Consider the following 21441-nt stretch of genomic DNA (forward strand, 5'->3'; position numbering starts at 1 on the left):
TTGGATTAATGGGAATGATGGGTTATCGAGGGGGTGGGACAGGTAGTTTAATAAGAAGAAGAGAGGCCCTGATGAGCATGCTCAGCTCCCTAGCCATGTGATGCCCTATGCCAGTCACTTCGGGACTCTACAGAGTCCCCACCAGCAAGAAGGCCCTCACCAGATGTGGCTCCTTGATCTTGAACTTCTCAGCCTCCATAACTGTGAAAAATAAATTTCTTTTCTTTATAAATTACCCGGTTTCAAGTATTCTGTTATAAGCAACAGAAAATGAACTAAGACACCTTCCTAGAAGGACCTATAGTTGGCATCTGCCTAGTGCCATCCCCATCACTGCTCTACCTGCCCACAGGCTAATTTATCGTCTGTATTCAGAAACCAGCCTGCATACCTTGTGCACGACCTGGCAGTTTGTGTATAACTTCTGTCTCTCCTATTGTTCTAGCCATGAGCTTCTCTATTCCATCTGTGGAGGGAGGGAAGGTTCCATACAGTTGGCCCCATACAGGTGCCAATGAGGGCTTAAAATCAGTGTTCCCCTACCTACATGTTTTCTTTCAGACAAGGAATAGCCTTCCAGAACCCAAGCGAAGTTCAGTGGAGACCAACAAGTGCTTGAGACCCACAGAGGAGATTTCCAACACTTAGATCACATGCCCAAGCACTAAAAAGAAGAACTGTCAACTTAGTTTCACAAGTGACAGTAGATCCAAGGTATATACAGCTTTGCAGGAGCCCATTAATTACACAAAGCAAGATCTACATTTTAAAAAAAGTGTATCTTCTACTCAGAGGACTCAGGAAAGTAAGAACTCAGAAGTGAAAATTAATAATGTTCGTATCAGACAAAATATCCTGAGTAATTACTTTGCTCCATGTGCTACGTTAAAAGCTTTTGTGGATTCACCTCTTTTAATCCACACTATTGTTCCACTATAATAATCCAGTATTATTAACCATGAAAAAACTGAAGTTCCAAGATATTTTAACAGTGCTGCCATATACCTACCTCCCTCTCTCTACCTCATCAGCAAAAAGTAATCCTGCACATTTGTGCCCAGCCACCACATGCATTCTTACCCCATCCTGCCCTGCAGTTTATTTGTTCTGTGTTCTTTTCTCAGTTCTCTTGGTAAAATAGCCTGTGCATCTATAACAAATGCTAATGGATTCGTCTGCCACTGTTTCTTCTTTTTTTATAATAAAATCCAACACATTTGTTGAACAATTAATACATGCTGATACATGTACACAAATTCATTTTATTTCTATCTCTTTCTTTGTTCTTCCAATTTTGACTGCTGCCTTCTAGAGTTAAGACATAAAAGTGAGCACGTTAATCTCATGGCAGCTGAGTGGGGCAGGCAGGTTCCATGGCAAGAGCCCTGTAAGAAAAATCAGAGGAAAGGAGGGGAGCAAGCTAAAGTTAGTCCTGTATGGTCAAAAGCTGGAAGATGGGTTCAGGCTGAAGCTCTGCCATTTATGACCCTGGTGTGCATGCATGAGTGTGTGTGTGTACATATATATGTAATGAATTCGGCTAGAGGGGTGAGAGACATGACTGGGGCTATGAAATCCAACAAAGCAGCCCCTTATTCTAGAATCATTCCCTCACCCAGCCCGGGAACTGTGCCTGTCTCTCTGATGACTTACTCTTCTCCCTTCCAGTGAAGATGTCCCGTGCTGCTATTCCTACCATGAAGAGCAGGGCCCTCACCCTTCCCTACAGCCCAGACCAGAAAAGCACTGCCCTTTGCTAGGTGCCCAGAGCCAGGCCTGAGGATAGACAGAGAGACCCAGTTGCTAGGGAAGGGCCACTGCTAAGGGTAAAATCAAGAGCCTGCAGTTTGCCATTTGCAAGGAGGAAGCAAGACTAAAGCCCACAGAAATGGGCTCAGCTCCATTTTTGTGGGGATCAGGGATACCTTTTATTTGAAATTCTAGAAATTATAACTTTCTTATTGTACATTAATTAAACTTCCCCATCTGCTTTGCACTGTGACCTCCAATAGGGTCACTGGGTAAAGATGGATGTGGCTCACGCCTCCTAACAGCCCTCGAAAACCCTCCCGAAATGCTTCAAGGTGGAAATTAGTGATCCTGGTTAAACTGGGCTGGTCCTGAGCCAGAAGGAGAGATGCTCTGACATGAGCCTCCATCTATGGTTTCCTGCCCTTGCCCTACATCTGCAGGGGACTCTGGGTCCTAGGGGTAACAGGTAAGGGAGTGAGGCAGGGAGGGATTGGGGAAGAAGGAAAAGCAAGAAGGGGTCCCCCAACCTCAGACTCTGCATTCATCTCCGTCTGTAGTCAGCAGTCATTTCCTGTGCATCTCCCACTCTCTGGGTCTGGACCAGGCTCTGGGCTTAAAACACTCCCTGCTACCTGTTCTCAGCCCATTACCTGAGCCCTTGTCGCCCTGCTCTGTGGTCCTCAGGTCATGGCTCCCTCCCACCCCCTGCCCCGCTGGGATGCTGGTTACAGACTGTGGCAGCCACCACCATGGCTTGGCCTGATGCCATCTCTATCCTGACTGTTCACCCAGTGGGGTGGCTGTGGGGAGGGGCAAGCCCTGTGGCCATGGGGGGCAGTGGAACTCTGAGCACCTCTCGCATGGACATAGTGTCACGTACAGTCACAAGTGCCTGCACCTCGGGCACATTCATTCATTTGGCAAATATTTGAGTGAGTGCCTGTCATGTTCCAGGCATGGTACAGGTATGAGGAATATCACAGGGAGCAAGACAGATATGGACTTTACCCACCTACACTATCCCTCGAGCCTAGAGGTTAGTGGGAAGAACAGATTCATGAACGATCTCCACAGGAAAACAGCTTTACCCGGAGAATCAGGGAAGGCTTCCCTGAGGAAGTGACATTTATACTGAGACAGGAATGAGTCAGTCATAGAGCAGGCATCTACCAGACATGGAAAACAGTATTAGTGAAGTCCCAATGGTGAGTTAGCACAATGCTTTCAAGAAACTGAAAGGGGGCCTATGTGGCTGGAATAGGAGACAATGAATGGGGAAGAGGCACCAGGTGAGGGGAAGAGGCACCAGGTGAGGGGAAGAGGCACCAGGCCCTGCTGCAGAAGGACCTCAGAAGCCATGCCAAAGACTTCAGGCCTTACCCCATAGACAGTGGGAACCCATTGAAGTGTTTTTAATGTGGGAGAGCCTATTGAGAGGACATATTTGGCCAGGCACAGTGGCTCACACCTGTAATCCCAGCACTTTGGAAGGCCAAGGCGGGCGGATCACCTGAGGTCAGGAGTCTGAGATCAGCCTGATCAACATGGAGAAACCCTGTCTCTACTAAAAATACAAAATTAACCAGGCATGGTGGCACATGCCTGTAATCCCAGCTACTCGGGAGGCTGAGGCAGGAGAATCGTTTGAACCCGGGAGGCAGAGGTTGCAGTGAGCCAAGATCACGCCATTGCACTCCAGCCTGGGCAATGAGAGTGACACTCCATCTTAAAAAGAAAAAAAAAAAGAAAAAAAAAAAGACGTATCTACCCTTCATGTGGAGGGAGTGTCAGGGTATCAGAGATAAGAGACTCTAGTTGGGACACTAATGTCATGGTTCAGGCAAGAGATATGAAGGCTTGGACCAAGGTGGAGGCAGAGAAGATGATGGGACACACAGTTTGGGGTGGACAAAATGTGTGGTTTGAGTGGACGTAACAGGTGGGAGCTTTTCAAAATAGCTTCTTGGTTTCTAGCTTGAACAACAGGATGGAGGATGATGGTGTTTGCTAGAACAGGATTATTTGCCCAAGATGGCCTGGAGACCTATAAATTACCATCTCTACGCAAACCTGAATTCCAAGTTTCAAAATACAGATCTAGCAACAAACTTTTGAAGCAAGGCCTCCATAAAAATTGTGAATAGCCTGTACTTTTATCATTTTATTAATATCAGGTGTTTTCAAAAGAGGCTTGTTCTGTATAACCAAGCCTGGGTCTCAGATATCCACATCCTTGAAAAGCAAAACAAAACAGAAAAAGAGAACAAAAAATATTGCTCGCAGTTTGGCTTTGTTTTGTTTTGTTCCTATTTCTTGCTGACTAAAACTAAGTGCTGCCATATGCTCAGAAAATATCCAGCGTTTGCATGTTTTTTTTTTAATGTAGTTTTATCTGGTGGAGTCACAGAGACTTCAGCTAAGTAACCCTATAATCTGCACCTCGTGAATAACCATACAATTGAGCAATTGCAGTAATCACTGAGGGCTGCTGTGTGGACAGTAGGTTTTGGGGATTTTTCCAAAAATTTTTTTCTGAAATGCCAGGAAAGAGAACACGTGAGTTGAATCTCATGGCCCGGTGTCCTTTGGAATCTGCAGCCTTCCTCCAAAAATAATTAAGGTGAAGAAATAGGGCCTTGGTAAGCCAAATGCATTTCCCAGCCTAAGTCCATTTCCCAAAATAATCTTTTGGATTTTATTTTTAAGTGGAGAAACTTGGGAATAGCTAAATCTGTGCAGAGCCTTTTTGAGTGCTTAGAATTGTCTTTTTTTTTTTTTTTTTTTGAGACGGAGTCTCGCTCTGTCACCCAGGCTGGAGTGCAGTGGCGCGATCTCGGCTCACTGCAGCTCTGCCTGCCGGGTTCACGCCATTCTCCTGCCTCAGCCTCCCGAGTAGCTGGGACTACAGGCGCCTGCCACCACGCCGGGCTAATTTTTTTGTATTTTTAGTAGAGACGGGGTTTCACCGTGGTCTCGATCTCCTGACCTCGTGATCCGCCCGCCTCGGCCTCCCAAAGTGCTGGGATTACAAGCGTGAGCCACCGCGCCTGGCCAGAATTGTCTTTTTAGAACCCTTCACTGCCTGATTATTGCCTATAGTGTCTCCACATCTCAGTGCATTATCACAAACCCTGTAGATTGATATTAACAGGCCCCATTTTTCTGTCATGAAAGCTGTCTGGTAGCTGTGGGTTAACCTGTATAAAGTCAGGATGTTGGGACCAGGTGTGGTGGCTCATGCCTCTAATCCCAGCACTTTGGGAGGCCGAGGTGGGCAGATCACCTGAGGTCAGGAGTTCAAAACCAACCTGGCCAATGTGGTGAAACCGTGTCTCTAATAAAAATACAAAAAATTAGCCAGATGTGGTGGCACATGCCTGTAATCCCAGCTACTTGGGAGGCTGAGGCAGGATAATCACTTGAATTGGGAGACAGAGGTCACAGTGAGCTGAGATCGTGCCATTGCACTAAAGCTTGGGTGACAGAGCAAGACTCTGTCACAAAAAAAAAAGAAAAAAAGTCAGGGTGTTGGTAAATTTGAGTGACAGAATTTGAACTTAAACTAGTCTAATGCTGAAACTCAAGATGATAAAGATTCCCATTTTACTCTAAAGTTGTTGATCCATAAGCAAAGGACAGAGATGTTCTAAGGCCCAGAAACAACAGCACTGGTAGTTTCATACTATTCCCCTGAGTTCTAGATTTGACTGGATATCTCCAAGTTCAACATATCCCAAACACAAACCATCACATTCCCTCCAAAGTTTGATTCCTTCCCATCTTCCCCAACTCATTCAATAAAGCTGCCGTCTACCAAGCTATTGGTACTAGAAATCTTGGGATCAATCTTCATGCCTCTCACTTTTGGTGTTGCCACCTATAGCTCCTACCTTCTAAACATCCTTCAAATTAATTATGTTCTTCATCCCCATCCATCTTCCACTACATTAGTTTTAGCCCTCATCATCTCTGCTCTGCACTTACCATTGCCCAATAACTCTTCTCCCTGTCAGAGAGATTTTTCTGAACACAAATAAAACCATGTCCTCACTCCTGAAATGGCTCCCCATTGCCTCTACACAATGAGAGCCACAATCCTGATCATTTTACACGGGGTCCTTCTTCATCGGTTTCAGCTTCATCTCCTGCTTCTCCTCACCCACCTCCTTCAAATCCTCCCTCTCACTTTCATCCCTTCCCTTCACACCAACCATCTCTTGGCCATTGAATGTCCTGCTCTCTTACATTCCTCTGTGCCTTTGCACATAATATTCCCTCTGTCTTGATTCTTTCTTCTTTTCTTATCTCCTAGGGAATGCCTACTTATCTTTCATCTTCTCTGGGAAGCTTCCTTCCAACTCACAGGCAGAATTAGTTCCTCTCTATTTTGCTCCGCTTTTACAATGTTTATCACAATGAATGGTGGTTGTCTGTTGTCTGCCTTAAGAGCTCTGATTTCCTCAAGAGTGGTGATTATGTATTATTCACCACTATATTCCCCCATGCCCAGTCCATGCCTAGTCCTCAACAGCATCTCATTAAGTGTCTGGCAAAGAAGTGGATGAATGAAAAAAAAAATGGCACCCAGGCTTTAGAAATTGGGTGTGGTTTTGCACCAATACAGCAGCTATTATCAGGGAGCAGAGAAGACACTAGAGACAGCACAAGGTGACTCAGAGGTGAATGTGCCTGTGACAGAGGGCCAATGGGATGTTTAAAAAGCTTCAACAAGCATAAATGAATATGGGCAGACTCCCCTGAAATTGGCAGGCATTTTCCTCAGGCAGCTCTGTGTGATTTGCATAATTAACGCAGTTCTCCCCATCTCTTAAATCACAGTCTGAAAACAGCCACATGGCAGCAGTCTGGCAGGGAAACCGAGCAGGACTTTGTGTGAAGGACTTTCCCAGTCAGGCTGGGCAAATCATTTTCCAGGTCTCATTTTATTTTAACATGAATATATTGCATGCCCATTCAGTATCTGGCCTTTTGCTCTACGCTCTAATGAGGTTTTTTTTTTCTTTTAAGTGTTAGATGTTCCCCTCCCACTCAGGAAATTACAGTCTCACTGAGAAAGCTAATATATACACCTGGAATTATCAGAAGTCACAAGGCCAGGTAAGATCAAGCGTTAGATTGTGCAAAATCATTTGGGAGTAAAAAAATACCTAGGGGATGGATGGATGGATGGATGGATGGATGGATGGATGGATGGTTGGATGGATGGATGGTTGGATGGATGGATGAATGGACGGACAGATGGATGGATGGACAGACACATGGACAGATGGACAGAAGGACAGACAGACAGACAGATGGATGGTTGGATGGGTAGATGGATGGATGGATGGATAAATGGATGGGTGATTGAATGGATGGATGGATGGGTGAGTGGACAGGTGGGTGGGTGGCTGGATGTGTGGAAGATAGGTGGTAAGCTGAGATAGTTAAGGAAGAGTTTATGGTGTTCATTTCCAGGCACAGAACTTAACACACAGGCCAAGCTTAAAAATGTTTGAATAAAAGACATGGAAGAGGAGACTGGTAGGAAGTGGAAAGGCAGAAAGGAGGAGAAAAAACACTGCAAAATGGAGGGAAATCTTGACAAAAGTAAGAAATGAGCACAATGTGGAGCAGAACAGAGTCTGAAGGGAAGAAGATGGATACAATAACTATCACTATAAAAATGACTGTTTACAGAGCTCTGACCATGTGCTAAGTACTTTTCATGCGCTATCTCCAGCATTCTTCACATACACACACACACACACACACACACACACACAATCTTACGAGTATTGCTAACAACTCAATATGGTATATTAATGGAAGGAAAGCTCAAAGAAGTTAATCACCTCGCTCGAAGTCACCCAGCTAGTAGATGATGAGGACAACACTGGAATCCAGGCTCTCGACTTCTTCTTACCACTGCACTGACCTAAGTAGATACACAGAGAATAGATATGGAACATCTTGACTTCAATAATGTGGAATTTCTCCAGGTCCCTAGATCACTAGGCAATGTTTCTAAGAACCATAGAAATTATATCTTTTGCCTGCTTCCCAAAACTTTTAGGTTACTCCATGCAGGATATATATTATGCAGAGTAATTGATTCAGCTGAAGAGCCCTAATAGCCAATGTACCTGCAAAATGTTGATTTCTGATATGGAAGATCAGACTTTTCCAAGCCTCAGTAAAAACTCTTTATTGTGAGGCATAATCCCTATGCTCGCAAGCTACAAACTGAGCTGATAATGACTTCAACCTCCTCTTTGCTGGCTCCTCCTCTTCTTACCAATCTCTAAATGCTGGAGTTCTCCAGCATTCCTTCTCTATCAACACTCTTTTCTAGGTTATCTTTTGTGGTCTCACAGTGTTAAATATCTTGCACGTGCTGATGACTTCCAAATGTCTATCTCCTGCCTGACCTCTCTCTCCCGGGCTCATCTTGTATATGCTCATGCCTACTAGGCACCTTCTGTCACAGGGTTCATAGACGCTGCAAACTTCAGTATATAAAACAAAGCTGTTAGTTTTTCCCTACTCCCCACATCTGACTACCCCTCAGTGTTTGTTGTCCCAGCCAGGATGTCAGCGTTCAACCGACTGCTCAAACCCTGCACCTGGAAGCCATCATTGGTTAATTTCTTTCCCTCTCACTCTATGTCCAGTCCACCAGCAAACCCTATGAGCTCCACAACCTCAATTTGTTCCCTTGTCTCCCTCAGCACCACTACCTTTCTCTTGGACCTCTAACTTCTATTCTTGCCATCCTAAAGTCTATTCTCCACATAGCAGCCAGAGTGATGCTTCTGAAATGTAAATTACATTATGCCATCCCTTTGATTAAAGCCCCCCGCAGTGGGCTCCCATTACACTGAGAATAAAGTGACCAGAAGTCTTCAACAATGGTCTGCAGGGCTCTCCATGGTATGGCCCCTAATTTCTCCCCTTTCTTTCCTTCTATCTCCCCTTCCCCCTCCCACCTTTTCTCTACCTCTTCTCTCCACACTTCACTATGCTTCAGCTCAGTAATCTACACCAAGCTTGGCCAGGCACAGTGGTTCATGCCTGTAATCCTAGCACTTTGGGAGGCCACTTGAGGCCAGGAGTTCAAGATCAGCCTGAGCAACATAGTGAGACCTCATCTCTACAAAAAATATTTAAAAATTAGCTGGATGTGATAGCATGTGCCTGTAGTCCTACCTACCTGAGAGGGTCATGCAGGAGGATCTCTTGAGCCCAGAAGTTCTAGGCTAGAGTGAGCTATGATCATGCCACTGTACCCCAGCCTGGGTGACATGAGAAGAATCTGTATCTAAAAGAAACAAACAAACACACCAAGCTTGTTATTCCTCAGTGCCTTTGCACTGTCTGTCTCTTCAACACAGAACATAGAACACTCAACTCATTTCCTTCTTTGGATGGATGGATGGATGGATGGATGGATGGATGGATGGATGGATGCGAAGGTGGGTGGGTGGGTAGGTAGATGGATGAATGGACGGATGGATGGCTGGATGGATGGATGCATGGATGGAAAGGTAGGTGGGTGGGTAGGTGGATGGATAAATGGGTAATGGAATATGCTCTGCACTTGGAATTGCTCCCAGCTAATCAGATATATGAGAAAATTATAATGCATCAAGATGCCAATCTTTCAGCATTCTAAATAACAGGATGATTTAGCACAAGTTGAAATACTCAACATTAGTTTAAGGAATGATACTGATTGATGAGTGAAAGGTGAGAATTTTTGGAAGCCTGCAAGAAGGACTGATATTTTTTGGTCCCCAAATGACACCTTCTTTGCCCGCATAAAATGTTATTCCTGGCAGGAAGTACCAGTCACTCCTCACCGCTTGAATGAAAATAAGAATGAAATGAATGAAGGAAGGAATGGAAACAAGAGACAAACAGGAAACCATGTTTATTTTTTACCATAAGTCAGCCAAACTCCCACACACCTATGCTGTGCATTTCCTCTGTTGGGTGTTAGAAGGTGCAGCAAGAAAATGACCCTTTCCTCCTCCCTTTCTCCAAGAAGCTATCTGGCAGTCACCCTCTGGGTACAGAGCATGTGAAATATTGCTGTGGAGCAAAGCTTAGAGGCAGGAAAAATGCTCCATTCCCCATTTATCCAGGATTTCTCAAGAGAGTCATTTTGAAACTCTCCTTAACAGGGAACCATGTAGATATTTAGCAGTGGTAAGGCTAATAGGGACAAGGTAACATTTGATTTAAAACCCTCACATGCCTGGCTGGGAGCGGTGGCTCACATCTGTAATCCCAGCACTTTGGGAGGCCGAGATGGGTGAATAACGAGGTCAGGAGATCGAGACCATCCTGGCTAACATGGTGAAACCCCGTCACTAATAAAAATACAGAAAATTGGCCGGGCGCGGTGGCTCACGCTTGTAATCCCAGCACTTTGGGAGGCCGAGGCGGGCGGATCACGAAGTCAGGAGATCGAGACCACGGTGAAACCCCCCGTCTCTACCAAAAATACAAAAAATTAGCCGGGCGTGGTGGCGGGCGCCTGTAGTCCCAGCTACTCGGAGAGGCTGAGGCAGGAGAATGGCGTGAACCCGGGAGGCGGAGCTTGCAGTGAGCCGAGATTGCGCCACTGCACTCCAGCCTGGGCGACAGAGTGAGACTCCGTCTCAAAAAAAAAAAAAAAAAAATACAGAAAATTAGCCGGGCATGGTGGCAGACGCCTGTAGTCCCAGCTACTTGGGAGGCTGAGGCAGGAGAATGGCGTGAACCCAGGAGGCAGAGCTTGCAGTGAGCCGAGATCATGCCACTGCACTACAGCCTGGGCGACAGAGTGAGACTCTGTCTCAAAACAAAACAAAACAAAACAAAAACCCTCACATGCCTTACTGGGCCACAGGGTAGATCAGGTTGCTGTAGAAAATTGTTCTGTGATGAAATGACGTGGAAGAAAACAACAGGACCCCAAGGCCGTGGGATGTGTGCATGTTTCTAAACCTTGCACTCCAGGGCTGGTAAAGTTTACCTCCAATCGATTTACTTTGCTCAGTGAGTTTTCTTTATCCAACAGAGGCTCTTCTCAGGAGAAGTTGGAATGTGAATACCTGTTCTAATTTAGACTGCTCTTTTAACTTCATTTAAATTACTATCATCATGCCCAGTCTTCCATAATGATGCACCTTGGTAGGCTGAAATGTCTCTGAGGTGCAGGCCTTTAATGAAGATCTTAGTCCAAGAGATATAATTTGACCAGTCTGCCATGAAGTGCTCACCGACTCAGCTGGGCTTTGTCCCCACTTGCACTGACCTCCCTGCCCGCTAAGGATGCACTCAGCTTGGCTCTCTTCCATTTTCCATGGTACAGGTACCTGACTGTCTCTTTCTGCTTAGCTCCACCTGCCCATTCTTTGTATAACAATAGCATCATAGTCAAACACAAACAGGAATATTGGCAAAATATCCTTATCCATATCCACATGGGCAAGAAAGTCATTAAAATGTCATTCAGTTGAGAATAAAGTTGCTTTAAAATGTTGTTGTTGGCTGGGCACAGGGGCTCACGTCTGTAAAGCCAGCAGTTTGGGAGGCCAAGACGAGTGGATCGCCTGAGGTCAGGAGGTCGAGACCAGCCTGGCCAACATGGTGAAACCCCATCTCTATTAAAAATACAAAAATTAGCTGGGAATGGTGGTGCACGCCTGTAATTCCAGCTACTTGGGAGGCTGAGGCACGAGAATTGCTTGAACCCAGGAGGTGGAAGTTGCAATGAGCCGAGATTGCGCCACTGCACTCCAGCCTGGGCAACAGAGCAAGACTGTCTCAAAAAAAAAAAAAAAAAAAAAAAAAAAAAAAAAAAAAAAAAAAAAAAAAAAAATTAAAAAAATAAAAAATAAAATAAAAATAAAATGTAGTTGTCTTAAGTTTTTACACATGCTGAAGAATTTGGAGCTTCATCTGACCTTTTTCCACACACAAAGGAGCCTAAAAATTCTCCTAGAATTTTCATAAGAGTTTGCAGTGTAGCAAGGCTCTTGACTTGAACGGAAGCTGTGTTTCCCTGAGGTGTCAGGTATGTGAAGGTATCACTGGGGTCCAGTGAGCACATGAGATTGATCAAATAAAGGGTCTCAATCATTGGGAAATAAAAGGCCATTTTTGGCATAGCATGGGAGTCTGTCACTCAGATCAGCTCTTCAAGAATTTATGCCTGGGTCCTAGGAAGAAGGGAGTCACAAGTGAAATGATGGGAATTCTATGACATGGTGAGGCCATGACAGCACTGGTCTGGAACCGAGGCCTGGTAACACACGATGGGAAGAGACAGGGGACCCTCTTAGATAGAAAACATGAGCAACTTTGTGCCTCAGAGGCAAATTGGCAGTGCCAACTTGTGTGCTTTGACTCTCTCAACCCAGACCCCATTTCTTTTAGAACACCTCCCACCCCCATTCCTCATCTAGTCTTCAGAGATAATTGACAATCCATATCTATGGAGGATCCACCACCCCTTTCTTACCTTTCCAGGAAGGATCCTTGAAGCCCTGCTCTGAAAACAGGGGCCTCTAGCATGGGACTCCAGACCCAGAAAGCCAGGAAGATAGTGCCAGGTTTGGGAAGAGGGATGGAGAATCCTGAGTTCCAGTCCTAGCTTTGCCACTGACAGATGGATGACTTAGGCAGGAAATCGCTTCCCCTCTCTGGGGCTTCTGTTATTTCGTACGGCTGCTTGCCATGTATCTCCTCCAGGGGCCTCTCTGGTTCTGAAATTCATTCTTTTGAAAGGTAGTCTGGGATCTCCAGGCTCTGGAAATACCTGCATGGCTAGGGAGTGACTGCACGGGAAGGTACAGAATTTCCTGAGTTCACAGTTGCGGGCTCACTGTGCCATGCAGGCTCACCTGCCACAGAAGTTGGAAAAAAGTGTCAAACATGCATCATTGTATATTCCCACATCACACAGCTGATTTGCCTCCAATTCGGATCCAATCTCCTGTCTTACTGCTCTGGGCTCCACTTTAAGGTGGAGAGTTTCACGTCTGGAAAGTGAACAGCCAGAGCCTGCAGGGAAGTTCATCATTCTTTTCAATTTGTTAAAATAATACCTTCCCTATCTCCCTCCCTTCAGGGCTGGCCAGTCTTTCTCACCGTCCCTCCTGAAACTGCAAACAACATAGATTCAGAAGTGAAGTGATAGATTAGTGCAATGAACTGAATGTTTGTGTCTTCCCCAAATTCACATGTTGAAACCCTAATCCCCAGTAGGATGGTTTTTGGAAGTGAGGCCTTTGGGAGGCAATCAGGTCATAAGGAGTGCCCATGAACAGGATCAGCGCCCTTATAAAAAGAGACTCCAGAGAGCTCTCTACCCTCTTCCTGCCACATGAAAATACAATGAGAAGTTGACCATCTGTAACCTGGGAGGGGCCCTTACCAGGACCCAACCATGCTGGCACGCTGGTCTCCGACTTCCAGCCTCCAGAACTATGAGAAACAAATTGCTGTTGTTTATAAGACACTCACTCTATGGTACTTTGTTACAGTACCCTTGGCAGACTAAAACAATCAATGTGTTATGATGCCTGAATGAGAAATAGAGCAGTTTAATTTGGAGCGAAGGGAAGTCAATGTGGGATCATTTTTGTAACAGGGAAGAATGAGCAGAGGACAGATCCTTCCTTATTTAACCACCTCCCATTCTTACCACTATCCTGCCCAGAGATGAAAATAGACAGTTAAATATTTGGTTAGTCAAGGAGATGTTCACCCAGGAACAAAATCTCTTGTGTGTCATTTGCCTTAGTCCCCTAGATACTGACCTCCAGTCTCAAACCAAAGGAAATGAAGAACGGGAAAACAATGATAAGACAGGACTTGAACCTTAACTACTGCTTCCTCAGGCCAGACGGATCTGTCCTTAAATGCACTGTCCTACTACTTGCTAGGTCACTGCTGTTATGTGCTTGCTGGCATTTGGGTCTGGTCTGGTATTGATTTAAGGGAAGGAAATAAGTCACAAATCCTTATGGGCAAAGATAATTGCAATGGGACTCGTTTTTCCTAACCAAAGTCTTTTCTTCATTGCCACTGGATTCAAAAGGACTCCATCTCCACATTCTCCACCATGGCTGTCTCCCCAGAATGGGCATTCCAGTCCCTGCCCTCTGGCCTTTAATGTGGCCATCAGCTAATCTTCGAAATCCTCCTCGTCCACCGTTCCCTAGACAGTTCCTGAGGCTTAAAAGAAATTTTCCTTTAAAGCAACAACTCTATCGTCCAGATACAGGGCTTTCTACTTGCCTATTTGAAGTCTAATCTTTTCATTCATACTTTGATGAATAAAGTGGTCTATTATTTTTACATGTATCGAAAACTGGCCTAAAGGTTACGGCCAACTTACAAGTTCTATCTGTGGATAATGGTAGTTGGTGAAGAATGTATCTATTCTCTCACAGTGTTCCTTCCAAGCTGTAAGAAAAGCAAGTCTCAAACCAAATTTGTCCTATCACATGGACATTTATTCAGTAAATAATTATTGGCAAGCAGGCTCAACACAGTTCAAGCAATCATTTCCACTGGCTCAAATGAACTCCCAGCTCTCTTTTGGGAACGATAAACATCACATTTATAGGACAAATTTTGTCAAGACAGACATAAAAACATACCAGAAGCAGGAGTCAGTTACTCTCAGTTATCCTCCCAAGACTAGAAATGCTTCCAAGTCAGAGAATGCAGCCAAGGTCAGTGACCCAGCCTCAGATGCCTGGTCTAAGGGTACGTGTTACAGTCTTGTAAGATGTTCATGCCCTGGTCATGGAAGGTAGTGGGTGTCTCTAAAATATTTTAGCCAACACACAAAACCTGAATACTTTGATTTCTCCAATGAGAATGCATTTCTAATAATCGTTGTGTTAATTAACAAGCTATCATGTTCACCAATAAGGGTATTTCTAATATCACTGAAAGGAGTTAGCCAGCTTGCTTTAGGCAGACAGTAAGTGAAGGGTTCCCGGAGAACCTCCCACCCGTGTTTTGTGCAGATAAGGGAACTTGCACAGGGGGCTTGCCCTGCGCAACATGCTCGCAGTGGACTAAGGGCCTGCATGTGCACTGAGGGAATGGGGCGGAGCCACAAGGAATTCGCACCTTATACAAATAGGGAAGCCAGCCCCATCAGCATGTATGTAAAAGCCCTTGTATTCAACTGTGAAGGGGACAACCGGGTACCTGCTTTCAGGACTTTTCTCTTTGCTGAGAGCTTTCCTTTTGCTTAATAAGTTCTACTTCACTCACTCTTCGAGTGTTTACATGACTAATTTTTCCTGGTTGTGAGAGAAGAACCCGGACCTAGCTGAGCTAAGGAGAAAAAGATCCTGCATCATCACTATGTTATCTAGCAAAGCCTCGTATGTTGATCAAAATCTGGATAACAGAGCACTGATGGTAACCGCGTTGGGTATGGTACCTCTGACGTAGCTAACTAGATATCCACACTCCCATCTCCATCTACCACCCTTTCCAATGTGAATTCTCATTTTGGGTGACTGGATGGATATAAAGTTAAAGCTTAAACTAACTGCCCATGCATAATTTTGCATAGTCTATATTAAAATACTTTAAAGGAGAACATTGCAATGACTCCTTATGACTCAGCTTCTAAGTCACAGTGCAAATCAAGTCAATCCTAACTCCTTGAGTATTCTGCCTTACATATTATTTCATGTGCAATGCTGGATGCTTCCTATATCAAGTGCGTGCAGATGAAGAAAATACATGATGAATTTATAATGTTGTGGAGGCAAAGACATGTAAGCGTATTATTTGAGGAGGGAGAAAACATAGAGGGATAAAAAAGCAGCTAGTCGCAAGACGTCAAATTGAAACATTGGCATTGTGCTCTGCAAAGTTTTAAAAAATCTTATTCCAGTGACATCCTTGATATTACAGGGCTATGGCTAGTTATGGGGACTGGTTAGGTTAAAGTATTAACCAACTGGATGAAAAGTATGTATGTAAATTTTACTTCACATTTCAAAAAGTAAAATAATATGAAGAAAGTACATATTTAAGGGGAAAGATGAAGTGTTCTGTTTTATACGTTTTATTCATACTTTGGTGAATAAAGTGGTCTATTGTTTTTACATGTATAGAGAATTGGCCTAAAGGTTATGCCCAACTCACAAGTTCTATTTGTAGATTATGTAGCTGGTGAAGAATGTATCTATTCTCTCACAACATTCCTTCCAGGCTGTAGGAAGGAACTATATGTGTTGTCTATGGAATATGGAAATTGTTAGAGTCCAGTGGATAGTTGGATGTGTAGAAGGAGACTTTCTTTAAGACTGGGTAAACTTATGTTTTAATACCAAAGAGAAGCAGTGTGTAAAAAGATGGAGAATGTAGGGGAATTTGAAGGTCATGCACAGGGATTCCAGAGGACACAGGGTAAGGCTGAGTGGGAGAGAAAGAAAGGAAGAGCCAAGTGAGAGGAACAGTATATGTAGGAAGGTAGCAGAGCATCTGCAGCCACATGGCAGAGACCAAGGCTGATGGTAAAGTGAGACATGGTGTGATGACCGCGTCTCAAAGTCTCAAACAGAGCTAGGAGGTAAAGCAACTTCATGGCAATGAAGGGGTGAGGTTGCACACTCAATGGTGGTCTAGGACTTTATCCAGAAATCCTATTTATACAGGCCCTGTCCTTGATCTGGGCATGGGATCTCCATCAGGATAAGATGTGATCTCTTTCCCAATCATGAGTTCTCTGCCACAATTACCTTGCTGGCCCAATTACCTGGTTTCTACCTGACCCAGGTAGGAGCACTGCTTCTTTGAACGATTGGGTTTTCTAATCCTAAAAACTACACTTGTAAACTCAGTGTCATTATAAATATGCACCCACACCTGGGATGTTCCTCCATCTATCCTAATGGATGACTACATCCAAGGAAATATCCAGAAGTTTAAGAGCACCCAGGAAAGCAAACTTACACACAGGTATACCTACTCTTTAAGTGGTACCTACTTATGGTTTTATCTGATAAATGAAATCACTGCATAGTCATTTGTGAAAAATGTGGAAAATATAAAAAAAGCACAAAGGATAGAATTAAAATCGCCCATAATCTGTACTCCTCTATCAGAAGTAACTACCATATTACCATTTAAAACCTACTTCCAGACTTTTTTCTTCACACAGATAGATAACTTATGTATTTTATTAAAATGGATCTATTTGCATAATCATATACTCTGAATGTTTTTCTATGTTAGGAAATATTCTTCTACTAAAATAATGTCAATGGCTGCATAGTACAGATTAATTTTCTAAGTTTTCATTTTTATGAAACAAATTGTGCTTATTATGCCTGTAAATAAGTTTTTGCAGAAATTTATTCTTACTTCCTTAACATGGGTTCCTAGATATAATTGATAAATGAAAGCATATGTGCATTCATAAAGCTTTCAAGACATCACCAAATTACTCTGCAGAAGCTCTAATATGCCACCCCCATCAGAGGTATAGGAAAGAACCTTATTCCCTGTTCCCAAACCTTCCAATATTAAAGAAGTTCAGCCATACCAAATACACAAAGTGGTTATCTGCATTACAGAGGAAGCAATAATTACTGAGTAGTCAAAGGCACGGACTTTAGAATCAGATCGTCCTGCATTCAGATGTGTAGTTCTATCACTTCTTGTGTGAGAGATTTCCACTGGGTTATTCTAAAAGAAAAAGAAAAATGCCTTATTAAGGTATAATCACCATACAATCAATTGAACATATTTAAAGTAGACAATTTCAACCATAAGAGAGCTGGCATGGCATACTAACATCAGACTAAACAGACTTTAAGATGAAGTGTACGAGTTGATAAGTTTTGACACATGTACACAACTCATGAAACCATCACCACAATGAAGATTGCAAACACATCCATCCCCCTCAAAAGTTTCCTTTTGGAATTTCTCCTTCCTGGTCTTCTCCAGTCCCAGCCCCAAGCAAGCACAGATCTTTCTGTCACTATAGATGAGTTTATATTTTCTAGAGTTTTGTATAAATGCCACAAAATAGCACGTACTCTTTTTCACCTTGCTTCTTTCACTCAACATAGTTTATTTTGAGATTCATTGATGTTGTCACATGTCAATAGGAAACTGGTGACATCAGGGTAGAATTGGGACTGGGAAGGTCAAGTGACTCAATGAACAGCATGTGATCAGGGCTTGGATGTAATATCAGGAGAACTGCAGAAATGAGTGAGAGCTCAGGATACAGTGGTGAGGGGTGGCAGGGATGGGGTGGAGGGCGACACATTCACAAGCAAAAGACAGGGCCGAAAATCAAGCCTCAGAGCAGGACTCTCTTAGGGTGCACGGAATCACGTGAGCTCCAACCTACGTCACCACAAAAAGCAAATCAAAGCAAGTCCCTGGCATCTGTAAGAGTCTTTGCTTGCCAAAGGGGCAATCAATCTAATTCTAATTAGAGAATTAGAATTAGAACTATCTATGGACTTGCCAGGAAAGGCCCTTAACACTCTGATATAGATTCACTTCTTTTCAAGAATGGAATTCTTTGTAATTGACTGAGTTGAAATCACTGGAGTTATTTGTATTAACAAGCCCATACACATCTGGGAATTTTGCTTTATTCTATTACAGCCTATACAATGCTAATAAACATGGATTTTCTTCCAGCCTCTGAGCTACTTAAGAAAAATTAAAAAGACATATTTCACTGCAAACAATCCTCTTTGAATTGACATGGCAATTCTAAAGCTTTCCCTTAGTCCCCAAAAGTAATTACACCCAGTCAGGGAAAATAAATCTTTGTTTTCTAATTATGGAACAGATGTTTTCCAGAAACAATTACCCCTAAGCCACTAGTAAAAATAATATAACAAATTGATCTTTGATTTAGGAAACAGCTGTGTGATTCTGCCAGCAACAAACACTTATTAGAAGAAAAAAAAAGAGTTGCCATTTATATGAACCAAATGTATTTCACATTTCCTGATTTTCCCGATTTCTCAGAATTCTGAGATTCCAGGAATCAAGAGCAAGAGCCAGTCACTGCTGTTTCTTTGAAAGCAGTGGAAGCCTGGGGGGGCACTTTATTTTGGCCGAAGAGGAATTTCATGAGCTCACTCCTGTTGGATCTCAGGACCCTAGGTACATCTTACCTATTATCTTCCCTGTAAAGGTACTAACGATTTTCTCCAGGGTGGTTCTGACCAGTCATTCACTCAACACTCAACTTCACTGAGCATCTACCATCTCAGGCACAGTGTCACTGGCCTGCTCTAACCCTTTCAGAGGTTCCCCTGTCGCCTGGTAAACTAAGCTAAGCATCAGTGCCTCACCTGAGAATTGGAGACCCTCCACAACACAAGTACTCCTAGCACCCTTTCCTTTTTTTTTTTTTTTTTTTTTTTGAGACAGAGTCTTACTGTGTCACCCAGGCTGGAGTGCAGTGGTGTGATCTCGGCTCATTGAAACCTCCGCCTCCCGGGTGCAAGAGATTCTCATGCCTCAGCCTCCCAAGTAGCTGGGATTATAGGGGCGTGCCACCCGGCCCAGCTAATTTATTTATTTATTTATTTTTTTAGTAGAGACGGAGTTTTTCCAAGTTGGCCAGGCTGGTCTCAAACTCCTGACCTCAGGTGATCCACCCGGCTCGATCCCCCAAAGTGCTGGGATTACAGGCATAAGCCACCGTGCCCAGCTGTGCTTCTTGCACCCTTTCCTATTCTTAGCTTCCACTCCTCTGTGCTTTTCTTACCTCTACTACTTCCCACTTTAAGTTGACTTCCAAGCTAGAGATAGTCACATTTTATGCCAGAAATTTCTTTCTTCAATTAACATATCTTAGGACCAATTGTCCTGCAGGAACATATATAATGTTTGGAGTATATATAGTTAAAAGCAAAATTATTCTTACAGATATGTAGCCATCAGTTTCCTCATTTTCACCATAATTTTGTCCAATTACAGAATTTTGTGAACCTAAGGTGTACCTACCATACTCTTGTTTTATTTTTTCTCAACATTAGCTCTAATGCATTCTTCTAAATTACTATTACAGTTATCATAACCACTGCTTGGTCTCCTTCAGGCATTTTAATACATCTAGCTTTCCAAAGTTATTGACTTTTTTAGGCACATTTTTTATATCAGGCTTAGCACCTGCACAAAATAAAAGTCTAGATAATATTATTTCACAATATATAAAAGATTTAAAAATTATAATAACTGTAAATATTAAAATAGCAACACATTAATCACCACAATCAGAATTTTCAATACCCATAAACAACAGATTGGTATTTGGACTAAATGACAGCGACATGGAATAGTGAATATTTTGCTTAACCAGGAAAAGACGCATCAACGTTTCACAAAAATTCAAACAAATTTTATTATTCACTCAGCCCTCCAGCTTGGAAGTTATATAATAAATTGGCTTTTTTTATTTGAGAAATGAGAATAATTCCAAATCTGTACAGTAAATGAAACTCCATTAATATACCTATGCATCATATTTTCAAATTCCTCTAACTCAGGTTCACGTAAAATGAAACCACTTTGAAATTTTCTCCCTTAAATGTCCTCCCTCCTTCTCCCAACAATTTAGACCTGTCAGAATCTTACCAGTGTTTAAAGCCTAGAAGACGCAGAATTAATTTGCTTGTTGCTTAAATCCAGTAACATCTGAACTTCTATTACAGTACTGTCTTATGTGAATGTGTCTTTTCTTATCTCTTCCTATTCCTCCTTAGACTAGCTATTCGTTACAGACAACTAAGAAGTGTCATAGAGTTAGAGCCCTTAAACACTTAGCACATAGCACTTGATTGAGGAGGTGTTGAGGAAGTTTGCTGCCAGGTATAGACCCAATCATGGGATTGCTGGATCACAGAACAGTTTTGGTTTTAATTTTTAAATTTTAATTTAACACCATACTGTTTTCCATAATGGCTGTGCTAATTTGCATTCCCACCAGCAGTATATAAAGGTTCCTTTTTCTCCACATCCCCACCAACACTTGTCATCTTTTCATGTCTTTGATAGTAGCAATTCTGACTAAGGTGTTAGCTCACTGTAATTTTGATGTGCATTTCCCTGATAATTAGCGATGTTGATCATTTTTTCATACACCTGTTGGCCATTTGTATGTCTTCTTTTGAGAAATATCTATTCAGGTATTTTGTCCATTTTTGTAATTGGCTTATTTGGTTTTTTTGTTGTTGAGTTGTTTGAGTCTTTATTTTATGTTTTTTCTCTGAGATGGGATCTTGCTCTGTCACCCAGGCTAGAGTGCAGTGGCACCATCATAGCTCACTGTAGCCTCCAACTCCTGGGTTCAACTGATTCTTCCACCTCAGCCTCCCAAATAACTGGAACCACAGGTGCATGCCACTTCACTTGGCTAATCTTTAAATTTTTTGTAGAGATAGGGTCTCACTTTGTTCACTGGTCTCAAACTCCTGGCTTCAAGAGATCATTCCATCTCAGACTGCCAGAGTGCTGGATTACACACATGAGCCACCACACCCAGCCTTGGATATTAACCCTTCATCAGATGTATAGTTTGCAGATATATTCTCCCATCCCATAGGTTGTCTCTTTGCTCTGTTGATTGTTTTCCTTCCTGTGCAGAAGCTTCTTGGTTTGATGTAATTCCATTTGTAT

At 43.1% G+C, this 21441-nt stretch overlaps 1 long non-coding RNA gene across 1 annotated transcript in view; it reads right to left on the minus strand.

The window, feature by feature from the left end:
- Positions 1 to 1216: 1216 nt before the first annotated feature.
- Positions 1217 to 21441, minus strand: part of LOC134732436 (uncharacterized) — a 35288-nt gene continuing 15063 nt past the window's right edge. The window contains exons 2-7 of the long non-coding RNA XR_010115598.1: positions 17330 to 17472; positions 12266 to 12647; positions 8966 to 9073; positions 7608 to 7690; positions 2765 to 2918; positions 1217 to 1385 (exon numbers count right to left, since the gene is read on the minus strand). This is a non-coding gene — a long non-coding RNA (uncharacterized lncRNA). The remainder of the gene's footprint in view (positions 1386 to 2764; positions 2919 to 7607; positions 7691 to 8965; positions 9074 to 12265; positions 12648 to 17329; positions 17473 to 21441) is intronic.

This window comes from Symphalangus syndactylus, chromosome 14 (assembly GCF_028878055.3).
Source record: "Symphalangus syndactylus isolate Jambi chromosome 14, NHGRI_mSymSyn1-v2.1_pri, whole genome shotgun sequence".
Taxonomy (NCBI): Eukaryota; Metazoa; Chordata; class Mammalia; order Primates; family Hylobatidae; genus Symphalangus; species Symphalangus syndactylus.